Source organism: Canis lupus, chromosome 14 (genome assembly GCF_003254725.2).
Source record: "Canis lupus dingo isolate Sandy chromosome 14, ASM325472v2, whole genome shotgun sequence".
NCBI lineage: Eukaryota > Metazoa > Chordata > Mammalia > Carnivora > Canidae > Canis > Canis lupus.
The window spans coordinates 32355122-32382950 of NC_064256.1; the positions used below are offsets into that span (position 1 = coordinate 32355122).

General features: G+C 35.5%; 1 protein-coding gene and 1 long non-coding RNA gene across 17 annotated transcripts in view; one reads left to right on the plus strand and one right to left on the minus strand.

Annotated features, from left to right (window-relative positions):
• The window catches only part of HDAC9 (histone deacetylase 9), a 1020499-nt gene that overhangs the window by 224188 nt on the left and 768482 nt on the right, over nt 1–27829 (plus strand). The gene's annotated exons all lie outside the window — the stretch shown is intronic.
• LOC112670532 (uncharacterized) lies at nt 522–27350 on the minus strand. Of its 5 annotated transcripts, XR_004804485.2 has the most exons (7): nt 27177–27350; nt 26016–26121; nt 24032–24095; nt 6696–6821; nt 5131–5220; nt 2342–2537; nt 522–734 (listed from the first exon to the last, which is right to left on the minus strand). It is a non-coding gene; the product is annotated as an uncharacterized LOC112670532 (long non-coding RNA). The 5 variants fall into 5 exon arrangements; XR_003143002.3 differs by lacking the exon at nt 2342–2537; XR_004804487.2 differs by lacking the exons at nt 2342–2537; nt 24032–24095.

A 27829-nucleotide genomic window follows, 5' to 3' on the forward strand; every position in this document is an offset into this window, starting at 1 on the left:
ATTTTAATGGTCTGTCTGACTCATGCTATTTAATTCCAGCCATTCAGCTATGAAAAGCGGCATTTGACTTAGCCATAGCTGTTCTTTCAGAGATAAACACATGCCTCTGTCCATTCTTATAAAACAGTGATGCTTCTCAGAATTTAAGCTCAGATTAATATGTGAAAAGGTCTAATCTCTCTCACTTCACCTCATTAAATACACTGTAACTAGTGTACTTAAAAAATAAAAGTCATATCAATGGAGAAAATCTCATTTTGGTGCTTTTCCAATAGGTAGTTAAGAATGATACTTATATGTAATGCTTTGAGAAACTGGTAAGTTCTTCTGTGATATGCAACAGCATAGGAAGCAAATGTTCACCAGATTTACCAAATCTAAATCCTACTTTTATGTCTTTAACAAACTAAGTAATAAGATAACAAAATAAAGAATGCAGCAGTTCTTAACTATACGCTGTCATAGGCAGCAAGAAATAAAGCAAAGCATTATTTTATAAAGACATCTTTAGTTGTAGTTCTGTTCACTCAAAGCAAACTGAGGATCATGGAAAGTATTTTATTATTTCTGGCTATTTGGGGAGATTACACTGTTGTTATTATTTACATATGGAACCACAAAATATTTTCCTGAAAGATAATGTAAAATGGTAGAAAAGCTTTTACTTAAGTACCATAGTTTAATAGTGGGCGTCTGCTGTCTCCTTAGTGACAGTTGATGTTACTTGCTGTTTCCTGGAAATGAAAGGGGAATGTGGATCAAAAATACTACTTGATAGTAAATTGATCATTTCTATTCTCTTGTAAAATAGTATATTTAAAAATGACTTAACCCCTTTTTACGTATCTCACATAGTGTAGTCAATTAAGATACAGATTCAAAGGTGAAAATACTGTTTGACCCATTTGAAGAAAGCATTTAACGTCATTGATGGGAGACATAAATCATCTAGACAGAGTTTCAGTCCTTTCTTTATGTGGAGAGATATAACTTGGAATGACCCAAGAAGGCTCATTAGTCAATATATTTAAGTTTTCTGTTAATGGGTGAGATCCTGTAGTTGGTGCTATGGAACGGAAAAGGATACATAAAAAGTGATCTCTGCCAATTTATCTCTTTATCCTAATGTGGGTGAATTGTTCCTTTTTCACTCTATGAAGGGTTAGTATCTTAATAAGTTGTCTGCTCTGCTTAAAAGATTTAAGAAGGTAGTATTGAGGATCTAAAGAAATGACTATGTCCTTGTCTTCAAAGAGTTTTTATCATTTGGCACTGAAAGGATACATTGTTCTTATGTAATTTAAGATGTGGTCCCAGAATATTGTGACTTGGACTACTGACTCCAAAGAAAATGAGGTAGATGAAGAGAAATCTTTTGTTCTCCTTATCCAATGAGGAACTTTGTTGCTTTTGTCTTCTTGAAGAGAAGACCTGTATTGGGCTGAAAATGTGTGTTACAGACGCTTGGACTCCATTGGCTTATTCCAAGCTGTTCTTGTCAATCATATTAATACATATTTGACAATTTCTGAAACATATCTTGTTCCTTGAGAATAGAGAAGTCACTCATCTTGGTATATCACATTAATATGTAAGATCTTTAGAAGGCCTATTTTTCTCCCTTTTTTCATTAGATAACCAGAGTCTTATTTCTGTAAATAGGTGTGTAGCAGTATGAGATGTATGAATGTATGTTAGTGTGTGTGTATGAGAGAGGGAGAGCAAGGGGAGAGAAGGGTAAGAGAGAAAGAGAGAAGCAAAAGAAGGGCAATTGATGGAATGATTGAGTGACTGATTGTATATGATTGTGGCTTTTCCTGAAAACTTTCCAGCTGTTGTTGGCATACTGAAAAGTTTACCCAAATCTCAATACTTGTCATGGTTTTCAGTTAAATCTCTTTTTTAAAAAGAGAAGCAGCAATATTATATGTACATATAAGCTGCCTTTCCAGTATTTATAAATCTTAATTCTTTTTTTATTGTATTGGTAAGACTGTCATGCTGTCATTCTAATGTTAGCGGTGGGCATATGTACATCTGAGTTTATTGAAAACAACTCTATTAAATGCTTAATAGGGTGCTAACTCTACATCAGACTATCCTGGTTTGCTGTCCCAGGGACATATATTCAGATAGTTAAATTTTTTTTGAGAGAGTGTTCTGTTTTAATTACTTTTGACCCATTGATCTCATAAATTTATTAGCAGACTTCCTAATATTAAATCATTTTGGAGTTCCTGAAATAAACTCAACTGAACATGTTTTATTATTATTTTAATACCCTGCTGTGTTTGATGTATATTTCATGTAACACTTTTGCTTCTGTGCTTATAAATAATACCTGTAGTTTTTCTGTTTTGTCAGCTCTTTTTCAGGTTTCAGTTTAAAGGTTACTGGGCTCATCATTTATGATCATACAACCTGCATGTTGTCACTTATCGTATCATTCCTTGTATAGCTATGGTAGTTTTGCCAATGAAGATAGTGAAGTATCTTGAGGAAAGGACCTTCTTCAAACACACAGGCTATCCTATCAGCTAGTAGAAAGATCAGGGTTACTTGGACATCCTAAAATAGATTTAAAAAATATCCCTATATTTTTCTATGCCTTCAATGTTTAAAGAACTAACAAATTAAAATCACCATGGGCTGGAAATTTATTTGGTAATAGTTGTTTACTTCCATCTTTTCTAGAATTGTTGGTCTGCTTTAATGTATATTCTGCTCTTCTGGGAGAATCTTTTAAGTTTGCTGAAATTAAAAAAAAAATTGTAAGGGGTGCCTGGGTGGCCCAGTCAGTTAAGCATCTGCCTTTGGCTCAGGTCATCATCCAGCACCCTGAGATTGAGCCCCAATCCGGCTCCCTGTTCTGCAAGAGCCTGCTTCTCCTTTTCACTCTGCCCCTCCCCCTGCTTGTGCTCTCTTGCTTTTCTTTCTCTCATGAATAAATAAAATCTTTAAAACAATTTTTTAGACTTTTTTTGTTTTTTTTTTTTTAAAGATTTATTTATATATTTGAGAGAGAGCATAAGCAGAGGTGGGGTTAAGGGGAGAAGGGTAAAGGGGCAGAGGGAGAGGGAGAGAGAATCTCAAGCAAACTCCCTGCTGAGTGCAGAGCTGGTGGGGGGCTCAGTCTCAAGACCCTGAGATCATGACCTAAGCCAAGAGTCTGACATTCAACCAACGGAGCCACCCAGGCATGCTGAAACAAAATTTTTTTTTGCAACAAACTGTATGTAGCACTCTTTATAATTCTTTTAATCATTTCTATAGTACTAATTTTTAAAAAAATGATTTTATTTATTTATTTGAGAGAGAGAGAGAGAGCATACACTCTCTGAAGATGAAGGGGAAGAGGAAGAGAGAGAAGCAGATTCCTCACTGAGCAGGAAGCCTGACTTGAGATTCCATACCAGGATTCCGGGATCACGACCTGAGCTGAAGGCAGAAGCTTAATGGTCTAAGCCACCAACTGCCCTTGAGTAGTGATTTTTTTCTCTCATTTTATTTTTTGGTCTTTGTCTCTTGAGAGCAAAGATTAGCTTTTTCTTCCTTCTCTCTCCAAATACCTTTGAGTTTATTTACTAGAAAGTACATATTTTAGTATTTTTAAAAAACAATTGTTTAGGGGATCCCTGGGTGGCTCAGCGGTTTGGTGCCTGCTTTTGGTCCAGGGCGCGATCCTGGAGTCCCAGGATCGAGTCCTGCGTCAGGCTTCTGGCGTGGAGCCTGCTTCTCCCTCTGTCTGTGTCTCTGCCTGTCTCTCTCGCTCTCTCTATCATGAATAAATAATTAAAATCTTCTTAAAAAAACCCAATTGTTTATATCTTTAGCATTTCTTTTCTTAACTTTCCTTAGCTATAGCTTATTCTCTTTTTAAAAAATTATTTACATATTTACATTGAATATTCTGTTAATTTATTTTTATTATTTATTTGCAAAGAGTCTTTCTAGCTAGTTTTTAGGCTTTCAAGTTTACTATCACTGGAGAATTCAATTTGTAGGACTTCTCTGCTGCTAGACTAGTACAGCTATGTTAACCTGTGTAAGAATTCTTTGGGAACATTTAGCTTGAAAAGTTGAAACTGAAGTTAAAATCTTCAAATTTGTATCAGGGGATCCCTGGGTGGCGCAGCGGTTTGGTGCCTGCCTTTGGCCCAGGGCGTGATCCTGGAGACCTGGGATCGAATCCCACGTCGGGCTCCCGGTGCATGGAGCCTGCTTCTCCCTCTGCCTATGTCTCTGCCTCTCTATCTCTCTCTGTGTGACTATCATAAATAAAAAAATAAAAAAAAAAATCTGTATCAGGATTACACTGACAATGTCTAGTGTTTTAAAGCAGCATTTTGTTTTTTCTCTAATTTTATTATTATTTTTTAATTATTTATTCATGAGAGACACAGAGAGAGACAGAGAGAGAGAGAAAGAGAGAGGCAGAGACACAGGCAGAGGGAGAAGAAATAGGTTCCGTGCAGGGAGCCCGACAGGGGACTTGATCCTGGGACTCCAGGATCACGCTCTGCCGAAGGCAGGCGCCAAACCGCTGAGCTACCCAGAGATCCCCCTTTCTCCAATTTTAAAAGCAGTACACATTATCCAAAGAATTTTGGAATATATGAACACACTTTTGATTACCACTACCGTATAACAAATTACTCTAAAATTTAATAACTTAAAACAACAAACGTTTATTTTCTCATAGTTCCTGAGAGTCAAAAATCTTGGAGTGGCTTTCCTGGGCTTTTCTGGCTCATGTGTTATACTGGCAATGGCTATTGTCATCTGAAGGCTTGAGCAAGGCTGGAGGACCCTTTCCTAAGATGGTTCACTTGCATGTCTATTGGTTGGAGGCCTCAGTTGATCTCTGGCTATTGGCAGAAGGTCTCAGTTTCTTGCCATGTAGATCTCTTCACAGGGCTGCTTGCTTCTGCCAGAATGAGTGACCCCAGAGCCTGAGGTAGAAGCTCTAATATCTTTTATGAACTACCTTTAGAAGTAACATACCAACCCTTCTGGATTCCATTAATCCCAGTTTACCAGCCTTGATACATTGTGGGAATTTACAGCACAAGGAAGTGAATGCCAGAGGTGGGGGTCATTGGGTCTCCTTGAAAGCTAGTCATCACCTACCTCAAGATATAAAAATTATCTTTAGTCTACCATCCACATGTAGTAGATCTTCCAGGTTTTATTTTTTTCTCCTTCCAATGCGGATGTAACCTTGAACATTTTTAAAAAACAAATTAGGGTACGTGCTGTTTTTAACTTTTTCTCACATAACAGCAGATCATAAACAATTTTCATGTATGAAATAGTATTTCTAAAATAGGATTTTTATATGTTTGCTTAGCATCCATTCTGTGGGCATGCCATAGTTCTAACAATCTACTGATGTTTTATAATTAGGTCATTTTGAGTATTTGACTATTATAAATTATTTATTTTTTTTGCCCTTAAATTCTTGAGCACATCTTCTACCATTTACCTAAAATAAATTCCTAAAAATGTTATTGCTGAATTGAAGCATGTAAACATTTGAAGGCTTTATACACATATTGCCTAAATATTCTCTAGGAATTTGTATTAAGTTTATGTTCCTATTGACATAATAAAACAATGTCTGGGGGCATCCCCAATGGCCCAGCAGTTTGGCGCTGCCTTCAGCCCAGGGTATGATCCTGGAGACCCGAGATCGAGTCCCACGTCAGGCTCCCTGCATGGAGCCTACTTCTCCCTCTGTCTGTGTCTCTGCCTCTCTCTCTCTGTCTCTGTGTCTGTCATGAATAAATAAATAAAATCTTAAAAAAAAAACAATGTCTGGCTTATTATATGCTTATCAATATTTGAAAAATAAAAGGTACTATATTTGAAAAATAAAAGGAGCCTGATAGGGAACATAGTAATTTTTATTTAATTTTTATTTTTGAATTTCTTAATAAATTTATTTCTTAATAAATTTCTTAATAAAGTAGGATAATTATTTGGCAGCCTTATTTCTGAATCCATGTATTATTTTTCTCCTTGATTTTTAGAAGTATATCTTCCTTATAATTATTTTTAAAGATGCAGGTAATTCTCAGTTAAAAATGTTATATATAGAAATATGAAATATTGAATTCAGTATTGAATTATATGAAATATATTTCATTGAACTTTTGCTTTGGGACTACACAATGGGACTGTTCTGTGGAGAGCTTGAAAATACTGGAAAGTAATTAGATGAATGAAGGACTTTCAAAGTACTGATCACTTAGTTTAATGGTTACTAAACTAAAGTCTCCCTAACTTGTATTTTATTATTTGAACATTGCTAGAATAAGGGGTTATGAGTGAGAAAAGATGCCTTTTTTACTTTGTTGTCAGCCATCTGCCAAAATTTGGTGAGTATTGAAGAATATTTGTCCAGGGCTAAAGGCATAGTTGAGAGTTGTCTAGTCGTCTTTTAAAAAAACAAACAAACAAACAAACAAACACACAAAACAAAAAAACACTCTCCGCACACTCATGGCTCTTTTTACTTGAAAAGTCTTCCTTCTCCAGCACATATCATTGGTGTTCTCAGTGAGGTATAGAAAAATTGACCCATTGACAGTTTTCTGGTTCTCCAAAAAATTTCCTTTTGATGATAATTGATTTGAGACTTTAAATGTTATTAAGAGACTTAGATAGTGAGCTAGGATTGAATAAGAACACACCTTGTCTGATGAGGGAGAAGCAACATAAAGCAGGGAGACCATGCAATCTGAAGGGCCTCATTTGATGTGCATACTTGTTACTTATTTGCTTTTTGACCTTGACCCTTTTATTCTCCATCTTCTCACCTATAAGGAAGGAGCAAAAATGCTTCTTTTGCTACATTGTTTTCAGAATTATATGCTATACACATAGTGCCTGACGGACACAGTGCAAGGTTACTCCTATGAAGCAGTAAGTACAGAAATGTATACTATTCTTGGAAAGTGATATTTTCACAAGATCTAAACAAAGTGAAAAATTAAGTCATTTTTAAGTGAACATTAAATTTATGCCATAATTCTTTTTTTTTTTTTTTAATTTTTATTTATTTATGATAGTCACAGAGAGAGAGAGAGAGAGGCAGAGACACAGGCAGAGGGAGAAGCAGGCTCCATGCACCGGGAGCCTGACGTGGGATTCGATCCCGGGTCTCCAGGATCGCGCCCTGGGCCAAAGGCAGGCGCTAAACCACTGCGCCACCCAGGGATCCCTATGCCATAATTCTAAACAAGAATGTATATGGTAGATGAGGGGAGACATGGACAAATACTTATTTTTTGCACCAGTGAAGAAATTTCCTGCTATTATACTTTAAAAAACTTTTCTAAAGAATTCAAAATAGAGTAATATTAGCCATGACTTTCTATTCCGAACTGACCATGCCAGGCAAAGCAAGTCATAGACTAATAGTATGAATGTAAAAAGGAACCTGATAGATGGGATAAATTCTGTGGAACTGGCTCTGAATGTATGAATACATACACATTCATGATTTTGTTGGGTAGGTCTTGAACTGGATTTATTTTGTTTTGTTTTTGTTGTTTTTTTTGAACTGGATTTGAAGAGTGAATTAGCTTTCATAAAACTGAGAGGAAGTGTTCTAAATCTGGGGGTGATATGAATCCCTGCACAGAAACTGATACACATGTGGTGTTTTTCCAGGAGTAAACTGACCCAGCCTTGACTAGAGAATCTGCGTTTGAGATTCAGGATGGATAGGAGAGATGTAATCAGAATCTTGATTATGAGGCAGGACAACTTAAGCAGACATAAGAGCATCACTTGAAGCTTCTGGAGCAGGAGAGAAGTCATGATTCTGGGGTTTGAGGGACTTTAATCTGGAAATAATGCAGCAGATATGAAGATGGCATGCTGAGAGTTAACCCAATAACTCAGAATCAGGTGATCAGATTCCAAACATTGGATCCATCACTTCTTTCTTGCTCAATAACTTTTAGTGGTATGTTGTTCTTCTTGTTCCTTTATGAATTTATTAAAAAAATTAAAATGTGAGGTGGTTGATTAATGGTCACATTACTTTGTGTGACTTTACTTTTTAAAAAAAAAATTAGCATGTTATTTTTCAAGAAGGCCAAGAAAGCACATACTTCAAAAATCATATAACTATAATTATACAATTACAATTACTGTAATATTTCAATTTTTTTCTTTCTTGGGATGCTCACTCTTAATTATCCTGGCTACAGATAAGCTGAAAAGGGAGTAGCATATTTTGAGGCCCTTTATTATATTTTCATTAATATTAGCCTCAGCATCCCATTTAGTCTTCACACATCCTTATAAAGCAGGTGATGTTTTCCCATTTTACAGATGTATACACTAAACTTTCTCAGAATTAGATCTCAGAATTAGATATCTGGTAAATGTTGGTGTAGAATGCTCTGCTTTTCAACACGATGCTTCTTAAGAGAATCTGGGGGACGTACAATTTTTGGCAGGAGGAATGGGTTCTAAACTAAGAACAAGTAATGTTCATTTTTTATGCCATAGAGATAGGGAAGTTAGTCTCTCTTGGAGGAATCCAGCTTAATTTTTTCTGAGGGGTATAATATCTAGTCATATGGCTGTTCCTCTGCTTCCTGAGGAAGTGAAATTGTTCACTAAATTGGGTGGTGGCCTTCCATATTTAAATATAGTTAGAGCTTGCTTAGTAAAAAATTAAAAAACCATGGGAAATGCAAAATATTTGCTCTTCAGAAGATTTTAATGCTCTTCATTGATGAAAAAGAGTATCTTGTTTCTACTATAATAATTATGAACTTTCTACATAACTATAGTTTCTGAAAGAAATGAATTCATTTACCATTAATGAAAAGAAATTACTTTTTCTCCTGAAAATTATGATGCAAAGCACAGGTTTTATGGGCTGTAAGGAAGTCCTTCACTTTTAGAGTATAAAAAACATTTTGAAAGCTATATTAAATTGGACCCTTTCTTATTGCTAAGATTTCTTTAATGCTCTGCCTGCTATGGGTTATAATTCTTGGTTTCAAGTCCTAGTGAAGATGTTACTTGCAAGTTAAACTCTAAGAAACATGCTTTTGAATTCTTTTATAAGTGGCTCTTCTAATTGCAGTTCTTTTAAAGAGGAAGTTAGCACTTAAGTATCTATTAATTCTTGACAAGGACCTTATTGAACCTAAGCAAAAAATGTTATAAAAAGTCAGGTAGCTGTTAGCATTATGTGAGAATCTGAAACTAGGAGAGTAATTAAGAATTTCTTAATCTTTTATTTTTTCTAAAATGGAAAAGTCTCGTTTTTTCTTTATTATAAAAGCAGTTCTTAAATGTTGAAAAGTGTTCAAACAATACTCAATAGTATAAATTAAAAAGTGAAAGCTTCTTATAATCTTATCCTGAAATATTCACTGATTACAGTTTAATCTATTTTCTTCTAGAACTTTTTTTTTTTGCAATTATGAACCTATATTGCTACTACATATGTTTGAAATAAGGTTGATTATACTGCATATGCTATTTATTTTTTTTCCTTGCCGAATATTGACCAGTTGGTCTATTTCTGCATTATAGATTTACCTCATAGGTATTGGTTTGTTTTGCTCTTTTAATAGCAGTATGGAAAAAAAAACACCCATTTTGTATTTTTTTGTACTTCTCTATTTCCTCAGGTGAAATTCATGCCAATAGAACTGTTAGGGAAAGGTAATGCATGTTTAAATTTAAATATTTACAGGCGTACACCTTCATAAACCACTCTCTAAAAGGTTTTACCAATTAATTGTTTCATTAGTATTGCATGAAAAAGTTTTTTGGCTTTATTCTATTATAATACTGTGAATAATTTTGCTGATCAGAAAAGAAAAAATACATATGTCTTTGATTACTGGTGATATGTTTGTGGGACCTTTATATTTCTCTTGGGAATAGCTTGCTTATGACATTTGCTGCAATTTTAAGGTGCTTATTTTTCATACTAATTTAAAGAGCTTTTTTTTTTTTTTTTTTTTTAAGAGAGGGAGGGAGAAAGTAGAAAGGTGGGTTGGAAGTGATGGGCGTAGAGAAAGGGTGAGAGAAACTTAAGCAGGCTCCAGTCCCAGCGTGGAGCCTAACACAGGGCTTGATCCTACAATCCCTGAAATCATGACCTGAGTCGAACTTATGAGTCAAATGCTTAACTGACTGAGCCACCCAGGTGTGCCTTAAAAAGCTCTCAATATATCCTTGATACATGTTATAAATCATTATATACTTTGAATTTTATGTTTTATGTGATACTTGTTGCAAAAACTTGAAAAATGGATATATTCACATATGTTCATTTTGCTTCTGGTTTCTGGATTTTCTTTCTTTCTTTCTTTTTTTTTTTTCCATCCTGGATTTTGTTTCTATGCTAAGAATAAAAACCACAAGTAATATATTTGTTGAGCACCTAAGCCCTTTGTGAGCATGCTCTCATTCAATCATCCTAATAACTCTATGAATAAGGTACTGTTAATTCTTCTTTTATAGATGATGAATAAACAGCTTCTTTAGGGTTATATAATACTAAGTGATGGCATTACCATTCAAATACAATCACATACCTCCGTAACCCCAAGATTTCTGATACAAATAACAAAACATCCTGCATTGTTTCTACTTTTTGTTTTGTTTATAAATTTTTAAATATAACAATCCCTATAAAATTCATCATTTTTAACAGTGTGAGGAATAATAGAGCTTTTTAATTTTATGCTAAATTTATAAATACATGTGTCTGTTTATAGACTTTTTTTATTATAATGATGTTATTTCTCTACCAATATCATACTGTTTAAATTAGCCTAATTTTTCTCTTTAAAACTCTTCTTGATTATTCTTACCTACTTTTTCTTTCAGAACCAAATGTTAAATTCAATTTATAAAATCTCTCTTCAAAATAGTTTGCAATTGTACTATTAACATCTTTACAATATTAATCATCCTATTCAGAAAGATAGTACATCTTTTATTTAACCTTTTTAGTAAAGTTGTACAATTAACTTCATTTCAGTTTTGGACATTTTATTTAAGTACATTTCTAGGTTAAATCTTGATTATGTTGGTTATTCAGATTTACAACTGCATGCCATTTTGTCAATGATGTATGATACTTGTCATTAATATTTACCAAGTTGATTTCCATTTTATGATTATTATGTTAGTTTGTGTCCTCTTTTTGTATACTAATTGTCAGAGAGGAAGGCATGGTTTCAGTATCTTGGTGATCAGAGGCTCTACTTAATGATCTATTATCTGAAAATCTAGTTTCATTCATCTGCTCATAGTTATTGGTTATTTGGATTCTGTAAATCTATTTAAAGTTAAATTTGAAACCATAATGATCTAAACTGGAGTTTTTCAAAACTGAACTGAATGTCATGTAGCACCATTGAAATAGGCAGAATTTCCCATTTTAATTGTCAGCACAGGGACGCCTGGTGGCTCAGTGGTTGAGCATCTGTCTTTGGCTCAGGGTGTGATCCTGGGGTTGGGGATTGAGTCCCATATCATGCTCCCTGTGGGGAGCCTGGTTCTCCCTCTGCCTGTCTCTGCCCCTTTCTCTCTCTCTGTGTCTCTCATGAATGAATAAATAAAAAATCTAAAAAAAATTGTCCACACAAATACATCTGCCCAAACAGTGTGATTTTTTTCTCAATTATGGATCCTTTTGCCATACATGTTAGTTATAAGTAGCTTTTGTATTCTCTTGAGATTGAGGGCCACAGCAACATCACACATACATAGCATGCAGAATCTCTTTGCCATTCCTTCCACTGCTACCGTGTTTTAGATAACCAAAAGAAAGGAGGCTTTAGTTTGCATTTTCTTTACAAAGTGTGGCCAAGAACTGTAGAAGCAGAAGTGAATGGTAAGTGTTTTAGAAATTGAATTTCTAAAAGAAATATGAGGCTGTATAAATATAATTATAGTAGTGAAGGAAGGCCAGAGGGAATCAGAAAAAGGAGAAAGGATAATAAAGAGGAGATGAAATGGAAAAAGAGTATTGAGACACCCTCCCTCAAAAGAGCTTGAAAGGAAGTTGGAGGATATGGGAAATGGAAGATGAACAAAGGGGGATGGCAGTATGAAAAAAATGCAATAAATAAAGATGATGAAAATTTAGTAAAACTGACTGATCCTTGCAGATATAGTTGGCTTAGAAAATAAAAAACTAAAAACCTCACTGATCTTTTCCTTTAAACTGCTTAGTATCTAAATAAAGAAGTTGTTGATTTCTCTTTAGCAGACTATTTTAGCAGTGCATTTTGAAGATTTCTTCATGGAACATTAGGATATTTTACTACCTGACTGAAAGTGAATAAACAGAACTGGAGGATTTCTGCTTTGCACATTTCTGAAGCTTTATTATATCCTTATATAGGTAAAGAGAGAAGTTATACACAGAGTATGCCAAAATGACCACATGCTTCACACTTGCACTACCTCTTTTTATGAAGCTAAATTTGGAGTTTTCAAAACCTCCTGTTTAAAAATACATGCCAAAAGACTTCTGCTTATTGCACATTTTGTTCCTGTCCTGTACAACTTAGATCTTCATTTACAATTCTTTTTGGAATGTTTTTCCTTTTGTCATAAATACAAAAGGAAGATATTGACATATAATCCTTCACTATGTTTTATGCAGTAGCATCATAATTCTCAAAATTTGAGAATATATATATTTTTTTCTTCAAGTCTAGAGACAAATCTTACAAGAACGTTTAATTATGTATTCATGCATATACATGGACTTTTAAATATAATTGAATGAATAAAAATGAAGTTGCCACAAATTAGTTTATGCAAGCATTCTTCACTTAAAATAACAGATACTTTACAAGAAAGAAACATTCTCTGACAGATTAATCCTATGATTTATATTTTTCAGTTAAGTATCATAAAAATTATAGATTTGTTTTCTCAAAAGGAAAACTTGTCCCTTGATTTTAAATGAGATGTCATATTCAGGAGTGTATCAGTCCTTTTAAAATAATATATTTAAACATAAAATAGTAATTTTATAAAATTCATTAGAAAACATATTTAGAATATTAATAGCTATTCTTATGGTCAGTGGAAATGTTAAAATTAGAGAACTAGAAACTCTCAAAATTTAATTAATCTACCCTCACTTCACTCATTAACCCATTAATCTACTTTCCAAAATGCCAGCTTGCCTCTTTCTAACTATCTTGAACCATATTTAACCATAACATGTCTACACTTTATTGTATGTTTCTGGACAAGATAAATTTAGAGTATGTGAAGTTTAAGGCTAAAATGTTGGTGAAATTGCTGTTTAAACTATGTTTTAAATGTGTGATTTTTTCTGCAGTGAACTAATGGATAAAAATGATCTGCAAATTAGTGAATTCTTAATGTGCTAGCTCATCTGTTTCCAATTTAGGGTTTATTTCAATAGAGTGCTATTTAATAAAAATTTTAAAAGTATATTAGATTGATGTTACAAGCCTAAAATTTATTAGATAGAAAATATTAGATGGGATTTGATAGTAAGAAGTATTTTAAGAGTAGTTACAACCTCACTGGCGGTAATAGTTGTGCCTGAATAGTGGATAAGATGGAGGGATGGCACCTAATTGTCTATTCATTAAATAAACAACAATTTATGGAGCACCTGCTATTGGCCAGGCACCTGCTAAACCTAGTACTATAGTAGTACACCAGACATGTATTCCCCATCTTTTGGAGCTGATAGATTATTACCAAAAATAGTACATAGATATGCTAATTTGGGGGTTTGAGTATTCTCAATAAAAATGCTTTTTGTCCTTGTTTGACTTCTGAGCAAAGTGAGATATGGTGGATGGGAAACAAAATTATAATTTAAAAAAAATATTTTATTTTATTTTTTATTTATTCATGAGAGACACACAGAGAGAGGCATAGACATAGGCAGAGGGAGAAGCAGGCTTCCCATGGGGGAGTCCGACATGGGACTCAATCCCAGGACCTGGGGATCACAACCTGAGCCAAAGGCAGACGCTCAACCACTGAGCCACCTGGCTGCCCCACAAAATTATCATCTTTATACTGATATAGGTGGCATTAGACTGTGTAGCTTGAGGACAAGTGGGCTTTCTAATATTGAACTTTTTCTAATACTATGAGAAATTTACTCAAATTGTTTTGAGAGTGGTGGGCAACTATAGGCTCCTCTGTGCCTCCTGTGACGTTAATATCATTGAGAAGTGAAGCACATGCTCTCTGTGGGTAGAAGGGTTCTTTTCTCCCCGGAGAAAGACACTGCGTTACCTTTTTAAATTCACCAGGTCTGTCCCTCCTTCTTTGGGGGAAGAGTAAGAGTGTCACACTACTAGTGTTCCTCCCATGTGAGAGAAACTTCAAGAGTGGGAGAGAAGCACCCCTCTCTTGAACAGTAATGGTGTATAGTATGTTAGAGTTTATGAGAAAGGAAGTATAGAATGCTGTGGGAACATAAGCTAGTTTAGGGCTTCACTGGAAGAGAGATTTAGATTCAAGAGTAGAGGCTAGTGTTAGGGAAAGAGTTTGGGGGCAGGGTGAGAGATATTTTTGATACATCTATAGCATTCAGAGCAGTTCACCATGGCTGATCACAGCCTAGACTGTGAGACAGAGTGGAGAGGTGTATGAGCTGTGGGCAAACCTCAGAGAATGTGGTGAGCCAAACTGGGGTGAATGAAGGGCAATTGGAAACACTGAGAGTTTTAAGCAGAGCAATAACATAATCAGATTTGTATATTAGGAATATCATTCTGGCTGTAACTTGGAGGGAAGCAAAACTGGAAGAGAAGAAGAGACCTGTTAGGAAAGGAGGTTTAAGGTTGGGAACGTGTAGATTAGCCTAATTTTGTACATTTGCCCTTGCAGGGCAAGACACTCAAGTAAAGATATTTAGAAGGTTAGTTGAATGCATACATGTAAACCTGTTATGAATGCCTTAGATCTGAAATACTGATCAATATATTTATGTTAAGCTAGGGCTGCTGCAAATTTCCTTAGACTTCTCATCTTCTGACAGAAACTTTTTAATACTCTTGAGTATTTTCCTTAGTAGTCTGGTGAATCCAAGTATTTGAATAAAAAGACTAAAAATATTTTTGAAAGAACGTATAAAAATTCACTGTTTACTGTAAGATGCTATTGATATCTTGTGAGTGTTCTGGTACATGGGAGAACAAAGGAAAAGCTTATTTTTGAGAAGACACATTTTCATGGAAACTGAACATGCTAAAAGTACATAGTCCTACCCAAAATGCATCGTACAACCAGTTTCTCTTAGATGCTGCCAAAATACAACTACTTAAAGGCTGCACTATTTTAAAAGATAATTTGTTACCAAGTTTGTTCTTAGGTACAAATAAAGAGCTTGGAACTATATATCTGATAAAGCTTCTAAGTCTCTATGAGAAAGTTCTTTGTAAAGATAATCTCGTACTACCTAGCCAAAGGTACTTCAGCATGAACCAACAATGCAGCCTGCTGCCTGCTATCATTTTTCCTTTATTAGAAATATTATCATATTATTATTTTTAAAGCTTTTATGTACTGTTTTAATAGCTTTCAAAGATTTTTTCCTAATATTTTGAGAACTTTTGTTTGCATTATTGATATGAAGCAGTGTGACCTGCTAGTGCTTACTGGATGAATTATATGCTTTGAATGTCTCTTTGTCTAAGTCACTGTGCTAATACATTTTTATTCACTTTCCCTTGTGTTATAATAATTATATTTAAGTTTCATGGCAATCTTCTCTAGGCTATATGTGCTCAAAAGATTTATTTGCATTTCTTTCCAGAATAAATCAAAATAAATTTTGCTAGAAGTGGCATCATATGAATTGAGTTTCTTTAGCTTGCAATTCCTCCTAATCACTGAGCTTTATCTGGTGGAAATGTTAATGTTTGGTTGCAAAAGAATTGCAAACACCTTTATTTATTTATTTTTTTTGCAAACACCTTTAAACCCACTTTAAGTCACATATACTTTCATGGAATAAGAGTGACTGCTTAATACTCAAAAGATTTCACTATTTCTATTCTGATTTTGTGATTGTTATTGTTTCCAAGCTATTTTCTATAAAGAATAATTATCTTTATAAAAAATTACATTGTAATTTATGGATAAATTCATTGTTAAATAAAGCAGATAAGCTTATGAAAATGAAGCTTAAAACTCCATTTTTGTGATAGGTATAAAACTCCTTTGATTAAAAGCCATTTTTGTAACACCACATCACCTAACATACAGTTTCACCCATACAACAATTTTGATGTTCTCTGTCACTGTTATAAAGGAAACCCGTGACATTAGAAGGAAATACTTCTAGAGAAAAAAAGGCAAATTATGTTTCCTTCCTTCCAGTGAGGTTGTCTAGAAAGCTCAAGCTGGCTGTGGGGTGGAACCAAGAAGTGAGAAGTTCTCCTTCAAGAGAGGAGCTGCAGTGTCATGACTTCTTCCTTCTCAGCACACCTTCTTTTTTTTTTTTTTTTTTTCTCTATGCCTCTCTTTGGTTCTGGGATTGCCATGAAAATGCATGTGCCCTCCTACCCTTATCTTTATGTTTTTACTAGGAGGAGGGCTTGAATTAGCACAAAGACTTTGAGCTCAGGAGGAGAGTTTAGTTTGAGAAAATTAGGCCGAATAGGATAAAGTTTACAGCCTACTAAACTGTTCCTGTTTAGTCCATGAGTTAGTAAAATGGAAGTAATGTTAACTAACTGCATACCCTGTGGAGAGTCAAAACTCAGCATGACTCCTGCAGAGGAGGACCTAGATTTTGTGGGTTGTGGATCTTATACAGTTTGGGGGTCCTCTTTAAGAGAAAGGATAAAAAATTACAAATAACAAAATGGATGAAAAAATCTTAGAAGGTGCCTAGACAAGGAAGGAGACCTGAACCTAAGCTTCATTAATTCACGGTAAATACACCTCTGGCCTCATACATAACCTTGTACCTATTAAGTTAAATTCTGAATTGGTAATAAAAAGAAATATTTAAAAATAAGTTTGAATGTCCCATTCTTCAGGAAACCTTTCCTGCTTTTCTCCAGTGTGATTTCACCATGTCATGTAGACATGGTGTGGTGATGATGCACTTGCAACATGCACTTAGATTCTAAGCTACAGGCACACTGAAATGTTTTGCTCAGGGATGTGTCTTTTGGGCCTAGCGCTGTGTGTGGAAGTCTGTGTGGTTGTTTAAGCTAGAATGGAAGGATGCTGGGGTCATGGTACTTTGAGCATCTTCCAATAGCAGCAGTTATGGTGCTGGACTTAATGTGGTAATAGAGGCCTTTAGTGCGATTACTTTCAGAAAACAGTTTTCATCAGTCATATGGACAGCAGCTGCCAAGTTCTGTTTTACTTGATGTTACTTTTACTTGATGTTACTTTTACTTGATGTGTTATATGTGGGAAAGATGATTTTCAACTATACAAAAAGTTTATAAGGAATAGGGTAAGAGTCCATCCCTCTGGTAGGAAGGAGTAATTATAACAGATCTGAAGGCATGATAAGATACAAAAGTGCCCTCTGAGGATATTTTACTTCTCCATGAACTCGTTAAAAATGTATTTCTTAAGACAATAAGATCAAGGCAAACACCATGGAAGGCACAATTCAGAGATAAATTCTCTTAATTTGATGAAGTTATACTTCATCTAACTGGGTGATGGGTTTTAAATTATAAGTCTGTTTACAGATTTTACAGTTAAGACCTGTAACTATATCTAAAAAATACACAAGAAATACATTGTTTCTGTTGAAAGGTATCTTGAGCTTAATATATGAAGGGAGAAAAATATTGGCTTTTCTTTTTTCTCCAAAGGAAGTCTATATGGTTTATGTTTAGTATTTATTAAGACTTAAGTTTGGTTTTTTTTTTTTTTTTTGTGTGTGTGTGTGTGTGTGTGTCTTTATATATCCACACAATTTATTTTCAATACCCAAAAAAATGTAGGATCAATTTTGCAAATACTGTCCTCTGTTGCCAAAGGAGAAATGCCCTCTAACAAGAAATTTAGGGATTGATAGAAGCTGTATGAAAGATGACTAAATGGGCTATGTAATTTGCAGTGCTCAGTGCAAAATGAAAGTGTGAGAAAACCCTTTTTATAACAAAAATTAAGAATTTCAAGACCGCAACAGCAGAGCACTAAACCAGATATGGGGCTCTTCCAATCTTGAGGTGCTATGCAGCTGCATGGGTCGCATGCCTATTAGGCTGACCCCGCAGGATGTCTTTGCTTGTTTTATGAAAGCTGCTGTTAAAGACCTTACTTGCTATGTTGCCTGGTGAATTATACAAAAAGATTTAAGTGATAAATTCCTCTTTGATCACATCACCAGAATAGTGTTCATTCTAAATGACTTAATAGGTTTTTTTGAGCTACCACAGATATGTGTTGTGCTCAAATGGGGTTCCACAGTCTGGGTTTTCTTGTGCCACTTCTTCTTTATTTGACTTAGGTTTTGTAAGCTGTGTTAATGGGTTTTGGGCTTTTGTGTTTTAAGCCATCTCAGATTTTCTCTTGAAAGTAGGTAAAGAGCACAAATAAACAAAACTTTTATAAGTGGTTTTAAAAGTTGGTTTAAAAAGCCTATCATCATCAACAATTTTACTGGGTGCAGTAATAGCTCCATTAATGAAATCAATGCATTCCAACAACATAATTATTTGTTAGAGACTTCATAACCTCAGGCAGAAATAATCTGGGAAGGAGAAGGATGCATTCCAAATAAGTAAGAGTACAGAACAGAAATTTCAAATAGCAATAAAAATCTTAGTCTTGAGAAAAACCTTCAGCAGTTAAGGTTAAAGGAGATGAAGACTAGGGCTTGGTTTATGCTTGGGAAAGGAAAATCCACTGGGTACACGAATAGAGGGTAGGGACCTGCTGGCAGACAGCCCTTTGTTGGGGTGATGTAGGCTCACTTTAGCTGTAACATATGCTTTTCTATTCCCTAAAGTTTCCAACAGCCTCAGCCAGTGTCCCAAAGGAGCAAGGAGCCATCCTGATTTACGGAGATATGCTCTGTACCTCCCTCCCCAAGTCATCCCACAAGAATTAAAGTGGATTGTCCTTCATATAGGACTGCTATGTTCAGCTGTACCTTCCTCCCCAAGAAGGAGCACCATATAAGCTAGTGTTGAGGACAACCTAAGAACCAGCTTAAGTAGACTTAGTAAACAGACTCATTATTTGGGCATCCTTTAGAATGAGAAAATGCCTTTCCTTATTAGGAATAAGAAAATTATTTCTGATTAAACACCTTTAAAAATCAAAATACTTTGAGTTAATTTCAGTGTGAGTGGGTAATGGTTCAGGCAAATGGTAAGAGTAGTGATTCTTCATTTTTTGATGGGTGCTTGGTAGATGAGGGCCCAGAGCCTCTATATATGAATTAGAAGCTAGGGAATGGGAGAAATGGATGCAGAACAAAATACAGTGTTCTTCACTACATTGGTTTTGGTTTAGGTATCCTCTTCCAAGGGTGTTTGTTAAATTGAACTGTTATTTATATGTGTTAATTGAAGTATTATTTGATTTGAATGTAATCTTCTCTAAGTTTTTCTTTAGGGATCAAAAATATTTGTATTGCCTTCTCAAACCTAATAGATGTAAAATCATATATGAACACATGGAAAGATACACACTGATAAATTAGATAACATTTTTATAATAGTAAAATGAGAGCTAGTTAATTTCCATTAAAGATAAAATGGGTAGCCCAGGTGGCTCAGTGGTTTAGTGCTGCCTTCAGCCCAGGGTGTGATCCTGGAGACCCGGGATTGAGTCCCACGTCGGACTCCCTGCACGGAGCTTGCTTCTTCCTTTGCCTGTGTCTCTGCCTCTCTCTATGTCTCTCATGAATAAATAAATAAATAAAATCTTTAAAAAAAAGATAAAATAATGAGCACATTTGTGATTTGTACTGCTTATCATAATTATGAGATATGACATTTAAGCATATATAAAATGAGACTTAGCCTGAACTTTCACATTTAAAACACTTCTAAGTGTTTACCTTCTAAGTCCAAGTTGGAGTATTCTTTTTCCTAGTTACCATGAGGCTTGACTGTCTTCCACCAAAATATGTTGAGTGCCTGCTATTTGCCAAGCATGCTGCTAGAGGTTATAAACCCAAAAGTCCCCAGGGTTACAGTATAGGTAGTACACAGTATGACTGTTACCTCTCTTCAGTGTTTCTGCCCCTTATTTACCATAGGCCCTAGTACTTCCTGAGATCACCTTTCAACCACTGTTTACAAGCCTCCACATCTTAGGAAGATTATAGTCTTCTTTCTGTTGCTATCTTTTCTTAAAAGCTTTTACTGTTTTCCTATTTGGAACTAAATCACTTCCTCCCTTGTGTTTTCCAGATCATTCCATATTTTACTTTTCTATCATTGTCGTTTCTATTCATGTCTTTATTCCCCACTAGATTTCAGGTTCCTGATGACATGGATTTTTATGAATTCTTGGCTCTCTCGTCCTCATGATATTAGCAAAATGCCTTTCCCATAGTTGGTGCTGATTGCATTAAATCAGATTGGATTAAAATAATAGTTAACCATTCAGGTTCACAGATGGTTGACCCAGTGTGCCATAAAATCAAGCTGAATTATTGTTAGCATTCTTAATTTATATTTATTGCACAGTGTAAAATTTAATACCCAATGTCCTGTCCCTGAAAATCAACTATTGTTATTCTTTTCTCTTGCCTTTTCTAGTCTGGTCTTTTTGCACGTATAATTTCTATGAATCTGATCACACACCCATAATATAGATTCAGTTTTGAGTTCTTTATTCTTCTTTCAGATATGTAGGAGGCTCTTAATTAAACTAAAGAAACAATAAATTTTGTCAATTTTTTAGAAACTTTGTAAGATTATTGCCCAAAGCAGCCTTTTATTTCTGAGAGAATTAAAGAATTAAAGAAGCATGTCTGGAGGCTTCTTATCAAGTTTCAGAAAGTACATCCTTTCTAACGACAGTTCATAAATGATGCCCACGTATATGTATCGGGATCACCTTTCAGAAAGTACATCCTTTCTAACGACAGTTCATAAATGATGCCCACGTATATGTATCGGGATCACCCCAGACAGAGCTTATTCTCCAGTGTAACAGCAGTGTCTAATAATTTATGATGAAATTCTAATTATTTTAATGGGATTATTTTGCTTCTTGGCATATCAAGCAATTTGTTTTACACCTTTACTCATTATTTTTCATTTTTAAAGACTTAAATAGAGGAGACATGATAGAACAGGAGTCCTGTTTCATCTCTTGGACTGTTAATTATGCCATGGCAGTTTCAGTACTGATGAGACCCCCAAGACAAATGAATCTTGTCGGGTCATACTTGGTTTAACGGATTTCATTCTTTATACTTCAAACAAGTTTTCTTAGAAAACCATTAATCACTAAACTATGGATTAAATGGTGACAATAATGGAAATATAACCAACAACAAATTGTTCATGGTTGGCTTCTTCAAGGATTTGACAGCTAATTTATAAAACAAGTTATTTTTATATAGTAAGATTTTGTGACTAAAGTAAAATTGCTTAGGCAAAATGCTCAGCATTATTTTGTAGTCTGTGGGGGAATGATGTATGCATAGACCTTCATCCTTCTCCCTTGACCCCTTTCCCTGCCACTTTTTGCAAGATTTCAATTGGTCCTGACTCATTGCCAGCATGTGCCCTTGAAACGTTGCTAAGTTTGCTAGTATAAAAGGCTATGAAATCTGTTTTATCTTGTCAACTCAGAGTCTGCATTGGAGAGCTTTCAAGCCATATTGTAGGATACTTGGCAAATAGGTAAAACAAAATTCAAAGATTCTGTTGTAGGACAGTGATAGTACCTTTTTAGTTCAGGACAGGCATACACTGGGGAGCAGTTGGAGATGAGGAGAAGGAATTTTGTGACCACGTGTTAGGGGGCTTTGAAAGCCAGAATGTGAGGTTTGTGTTTTATCCATAGATCTGTGTGACATCTCAGGACCACCTATTTGGGATACCCCTGGAGCTTGTTAAAAATGCCCCTTTGTGATCCCTCTTCAGACCTATAGTTCACGTTACTGAGGGGTAAGACCCCGAAATTTGCATTTTAAATAAATATCCTAGATGATTCTTATCCCACTTTATTTTTTTTATTTTATTTTTATTTTTTTAAAAGTGTTTTCATCACCTTGCCTTCATTCTTTTTTTTTTTTTTAAGATTTTATTTATTTATTCATAGAGACACAGCTAGAGAGAGAGAGGCAGAGACACAGGCAGAGGGAGAAGCAGGCACCATGCAGGGAGCCTGATGTGGGACTCCATCCCGGGTCTCCAGGATCACACCCTGGGCTGCAGGCGGCGCTAAACCGCTGCGCCACCGGGGCTGCCCCTTATCCCACTTTAGATTGAAAATCAATCCTGCAGGTAAAGAATTTGGTAATACATCATGTGTGTATGTATTTTAGTATGTTTTATTCAAATGGTAACATTTTTATGTGGTATAAAAGGGAAAAGAAAAATACATTTTATTGCTTTATTACAAACTGACACTGGAAATAATCTCTCAAAGGCCCCATGTGTACTACAAGCAGTGGTTTGCTGGTAAATGTTTAATAACTAGCTCTCTGAAAATGAACAAATAAGACCACACATAAGTCCTGATTTGTAGCATTTGTTGGTTTCAAACTACCAACTTAATGTCATTAAATGTAGAGTTGGGAAGACATGTACACAATTGGTTCTAGTTTCCTACTGCCCATGAGTTTAACTCACCTCAGTGAGTGCCTGGTAGTATTGGTAGTATTGATGAATGTTAACATTGTGTGCATGTATGTGTCTGTATTACATACATAGTCATGTTGTATGATTATATATTGTCATATATACTATAGTATTATAATATAATATATATATTTGTTGTATCCATATATATGAAAGCAATATTTTGTATATATATTTTGGTCACATGTATCCAGTTTTTACAGAGTTAACTATTTAGGCTGATAAGAAGTTATGTGGATGATAACAGATATTTCACCTTAAATATAACCATTAATGGTTTTCAAATATTACTCTTCAGTCCTGCAGATATTCTGAGATTGCCATGGCAGGGAAGATAATATCAGCCTTATTTAAGAGCCGAGAAAACTAAGCTGATAAATTTTAAAAACTTATCCAAGGATATGTGGCTGACTTTTAAGAGATAAAGCTTGACTTAGAAGTTTCTGGACTCTGGTAAAATCATTTTCCTTCACTCTACTCTAGTACTTAAGCTATAGGATACATAGAAGGGGAGCTATATGTACAGCGCTGAGAAAATAACACTATAAATGTAGCAAAATGATAATTTTGAGATATTAGTTGAAGTGCTCCTACAACCCTGTGTTTCCTTGTGTTATATACTATTTAACATATCTCCAGGTTGAGACAGGTAGGGTTTTGATGCCACCCTCATTGCCAGTTCTTTTCTTGCCACATGGAGTGATCGAGAGCTCCGGGAAGATGATTCAGAGAATGGAAGAAAGCTAATGAAGAGCTGAAGTCACCCAGAATACCTCTAAATGTTTGTCAGTAGGTCTCAGGGTATGGTCCCTAAGACCAACCGCATCACCATCACCTGAGAACTGATTATAAATGCACATTTTTGGGCACCCACCCCAGACGTACCAAATCTGCAACTGTGGGGCCATTGCCAGTGATCTGTAATCAACAGGCCTTCCAAGTGATTCTCTTGCTTGCTGAAATCTGAGAGGCAGTAGGCTAGGTCTTATCCCCCAGACCCAGAAATCCCAGAGGGGTTGGAAGGTCTTAAAGAGAAAACTTGGCTGTCTCATTCCAAGTTGACAGACTTTAAATCAGAAATAACTGAGTAATCACTAATTTAATTGCATTTATTTGAAGTGACTCAATTAAGTTGTTTGCTATTAACTGGAATTGGGGATTTAAAGTAGAAATTAAGTTTAGTTTAAGGGAAATTAAGATAGTTACATACACACCTGGGTTTGTGGCTTATACAATTGAATTTTCTATGTGCACTTTGAATGAGCTTGGAATTTTGTCCTGGAATGAACCAAACAGATGAAGTGAACATACAGACTTCGAACCTCATGTAGTGTCAGATGGCAGTTCATACACTTGACTGAAATAAGACTCATTATTTACAGCTGTGGACTGGGGAAGTAAAACATTTGGAATATGGCCAAGCATGGTCCATGTGTGATAACTGTACCATAACTTTGGCCCCCTCCTGCCCCCGGCTCTGACTACCCTAAGTTGACTCATTGTGCTTTATGTTTCTCCTTCAGCCTGGTGTACCTTCAACCATGGTCTTAATCAGAATGACCAACTTATCCCAGTTTGCCTGAGATTCCCCCCTCCCTTTTTTTTTTAAGTAGACTGCATTCCCAGCATGGAGCCCAACATGGGGCTTGAGCTCATGACCTTGAGATCAAGACCTGAGCTCAGATCAGGAGTCAGGTGCTTAATCAACTGAACCATCTGGGTGCCCATAGATTCCCCTTGTTTTAAAGTTGAAAGCCCTTGACAGCTCTGTGTGCTGGGAACCTCTTAGTTCTGGGCAAACTGGAATAGTTGGTCATCCTAATATTAATTTACTCAAAACCATAACCAGGTATTTCTTTTGCTTTTTTTGCTGGTACAAGTTGATCCTATGTCTCTGACAGGCTGGTAATCCCAGTTTATGCTGCTCTTGGGGAACTCCAGGGGAACTGACTATAGGAGTTCCTGTGAAACAATCATTTATGTCTTGTGCACATAATATTTGTAGAAGCCATGATTAGCAGTTATTTTTAGCACCATTTTAAGTATTTTTACTGATTTGGAGATATCTAGTTACATATTACTGAGATAGCCTAACTGCACTTTATTAAAGCTTGGAAACATCTTGCTGTTGAGTGACTTCAATTAAGGAAAATCACTTAGAGTGAGATTTAAAAGCTTGCCATGGCACTGGGGCATTGATTATTTGTGTGATACCTGAAAGTGGGGTGTCTACGAAAATTAATCCTCCACTTATGGATGGGATATGGGGGTTCTGAGATAACGAGGAAGAAAAGCACATCTGTTAGCCTAGAATTGAAATGATAAAGGCACCTTGGGGAGTTTATGGCCAGAATAAAAGAAAATAATTCATGGAAGATATTTTGAAGAACAAATGGATGAAGTACTAAGCTGGATGATTGAGAGATTGATGATGCCTTTGATGAAAGAACAAGCAAGTCTAAATGTAGACAGTTGAAGTGAACTCAGCGTTAGAACTGGTAAGTGTCAGGAACTCAGATGATTCTAAGTAGTTTGAGATTTGAGTTAAAGCTTAGGAGAAAGGAGTGAGCAGCATATGCCCATTAGTGTTCTCTTATTAAAGGTGATGGTTGAAACCTTGGAGGTGGCATAGTATCCTTGAATAGGTGTGGCAGATAATCATCAGGAGCAGACAGCTGAGTTGAGTAATGTCAGTGGTCATAAATCTTTTGATTATTCTTCGATACATTTTGATGTTTTGTAATTAACATTTGTTCAGGATTTTATTGTGGTTTATTCCATGTTATTTTAGCAACAGAAATTTTAGTGAGCCAATTAGAACAGTGAACTTGATTGCACATGCTAATGAAGGTCTTCTTAATTAACTTTTTAATATAAAAATGTCATCAAGTTCTTAAGAGCTATTTACTGCTACCATGATAAGGAAATTAGGTTTTGGGAATACTAATAATACTCTAATCCCTCAATTGCTATAGCATTTGCAATTCGCAGAGCATTTTACCATTTATTATTTCATTTCTCCCTGACTAAAACTCTTTGAAGTAGGTGGTTTAATCCCCAATTTATAGATGAGTAAACTGAGGGAGGCACAGAGTGATGGCGTTGCCTTCAAAGATATATGGTCAAATAAGTTGTAACCAAGTCAGGTCTTTTGGTTCTTTGACCAGTGTGTTTTCCATAGCATCATAAATGCCATACCTTTACTCTCGTGTTGTGAGTAGTTCCTCTAGTATTTCCCCAGCATAGTGTAGACTTTAGAAGCTTGCAAAGATGTGCCTTCATTAATCACAGAAAGACAGCCCTTCTAAACATAGAAATTTTAGATGGATAAATACATCTGACTGCTATGCGACTTTGGTACTACAGATTTCAGATTCAGTCATCTTCACTGGGAACCCAAGAATAAAATCAGGCTGACTGAGGGCAGAAATGGCTGAGCCAATTAAAGAAAAACCCTAGGAAGCCAGGATTAAGTAGCACAAAGATGCAGATGAATGAGCTGATGAAATTGCACCCCTAGCTGAAAAGCAGCACACTTTCAGTAAAACCATAGAATGTTCTGCTAACTTTTAGCAGTGGGAGTTACATAATCTAATAATTAATTGTCTGTAGCTTCTAGGCCTATTAGGGAGGTGTGGAGCAGACTCCAGAGGCAAATCCTGACTTGTGTGGTGGTCAGGAACATTGCCTTAGGAACTCTGCTTCATGATGGTAGTGCTTGCAAGTTGTTTTTCCCGTAATTTCTAACCCCAGGTACGATCCTTCCCCTGCTAATGGGTATTTTAAGTGTATCTTAAAGATGTCTTAGTGGCCTTTCACTTACAGTTGGAAATTGCCTAGTTTATCAAAAAATACTTCCAAGTGTCAAATTTAGCACTTCGTGTTTTTTTTTTTTTTTCCCCTCCGAAAGACAATGCCCAAAATAAAAGGTAACAGAATTTCCCCAGTAACTGGAAGAAAATAAGGATTATTGCAAACAGAAGGAGAACATCCTTTTAAAATAGTTTAAACTTCCATAAGAACTAGAAGGAACCCCATTTTATCTGGGTTACTTTGAACAGACTGTTCCGCCACAAAGGAGGAATATGAATTCTGACTTGGAAAGGAAGAGCCCCTGGAACCACGCAGCATGAAGGGAGGTTAGAGAGAGGCTGCAAGCCCATGAAGGCCTTCAGTCACCAGGGGCCATACGTTTCGTTTTGATGTACATAAAAGCTGACCAAGGACTTTGTGAAAACTTTGAGCTGCCTTCCTGACCACCTTGGTTTCTTCCCTTCGCCCATAGATCAGTGTCATTGACAACCCTGTTCTTTTCAAGTGGTAAAAGAAGTTAAAAATAAAGTTCTATTTTAGATGTACCTTTGATTTTCTTCAAAAACATTTCAGATGATAGGAAAGAGAAATACAGTGATAAATTTTAGTAGCGGCCTGGCAGAGTCGTCCTATAGTTTAATCAAAAATGGGCTCAGCTTCAAATATATTAAGTTGCCACAGGAGAACCGGGAGTACCTTTTGGGAACAGTTAATAGTTCCCGGAATTTTAATCTCCTTTTATCATAATACAGGATGAAAGTTCCAAGGTAAATAAAGATGAACAACGTTTAAAGGAATAGTGCTGCATGAAATGTAAGAGGTGACATTTTTGAAAGGAGTAAATCCTTGTACAGTTTGCCTTTCCAATGAGATGTATATTTTCTCTGGATAATTTAGACAGCAAATTCCAGTGTTTCTAAAGTCCATGTTGCCGGTCTCATTTCCTTAATAATGTCATAAGAGGTCTTTTAACTGGAAACTTTATAAAGGTGTAAATGAAAATACTACTTGGGATCTAAATTGGGCATTTTGGAATAAATTAGTTTTTAAATGTTTACCTATTTCTTTGATTTATAACTGTATACACTACACAATCAAAACTGCCCTAGTATTCCTCACTATTCTTCCCACTTGGGTATTGATGAAAGCCTTAACCAAAGGTGGCTACATTAGATTCTTCTATTTCAGTTGTGTTTGGA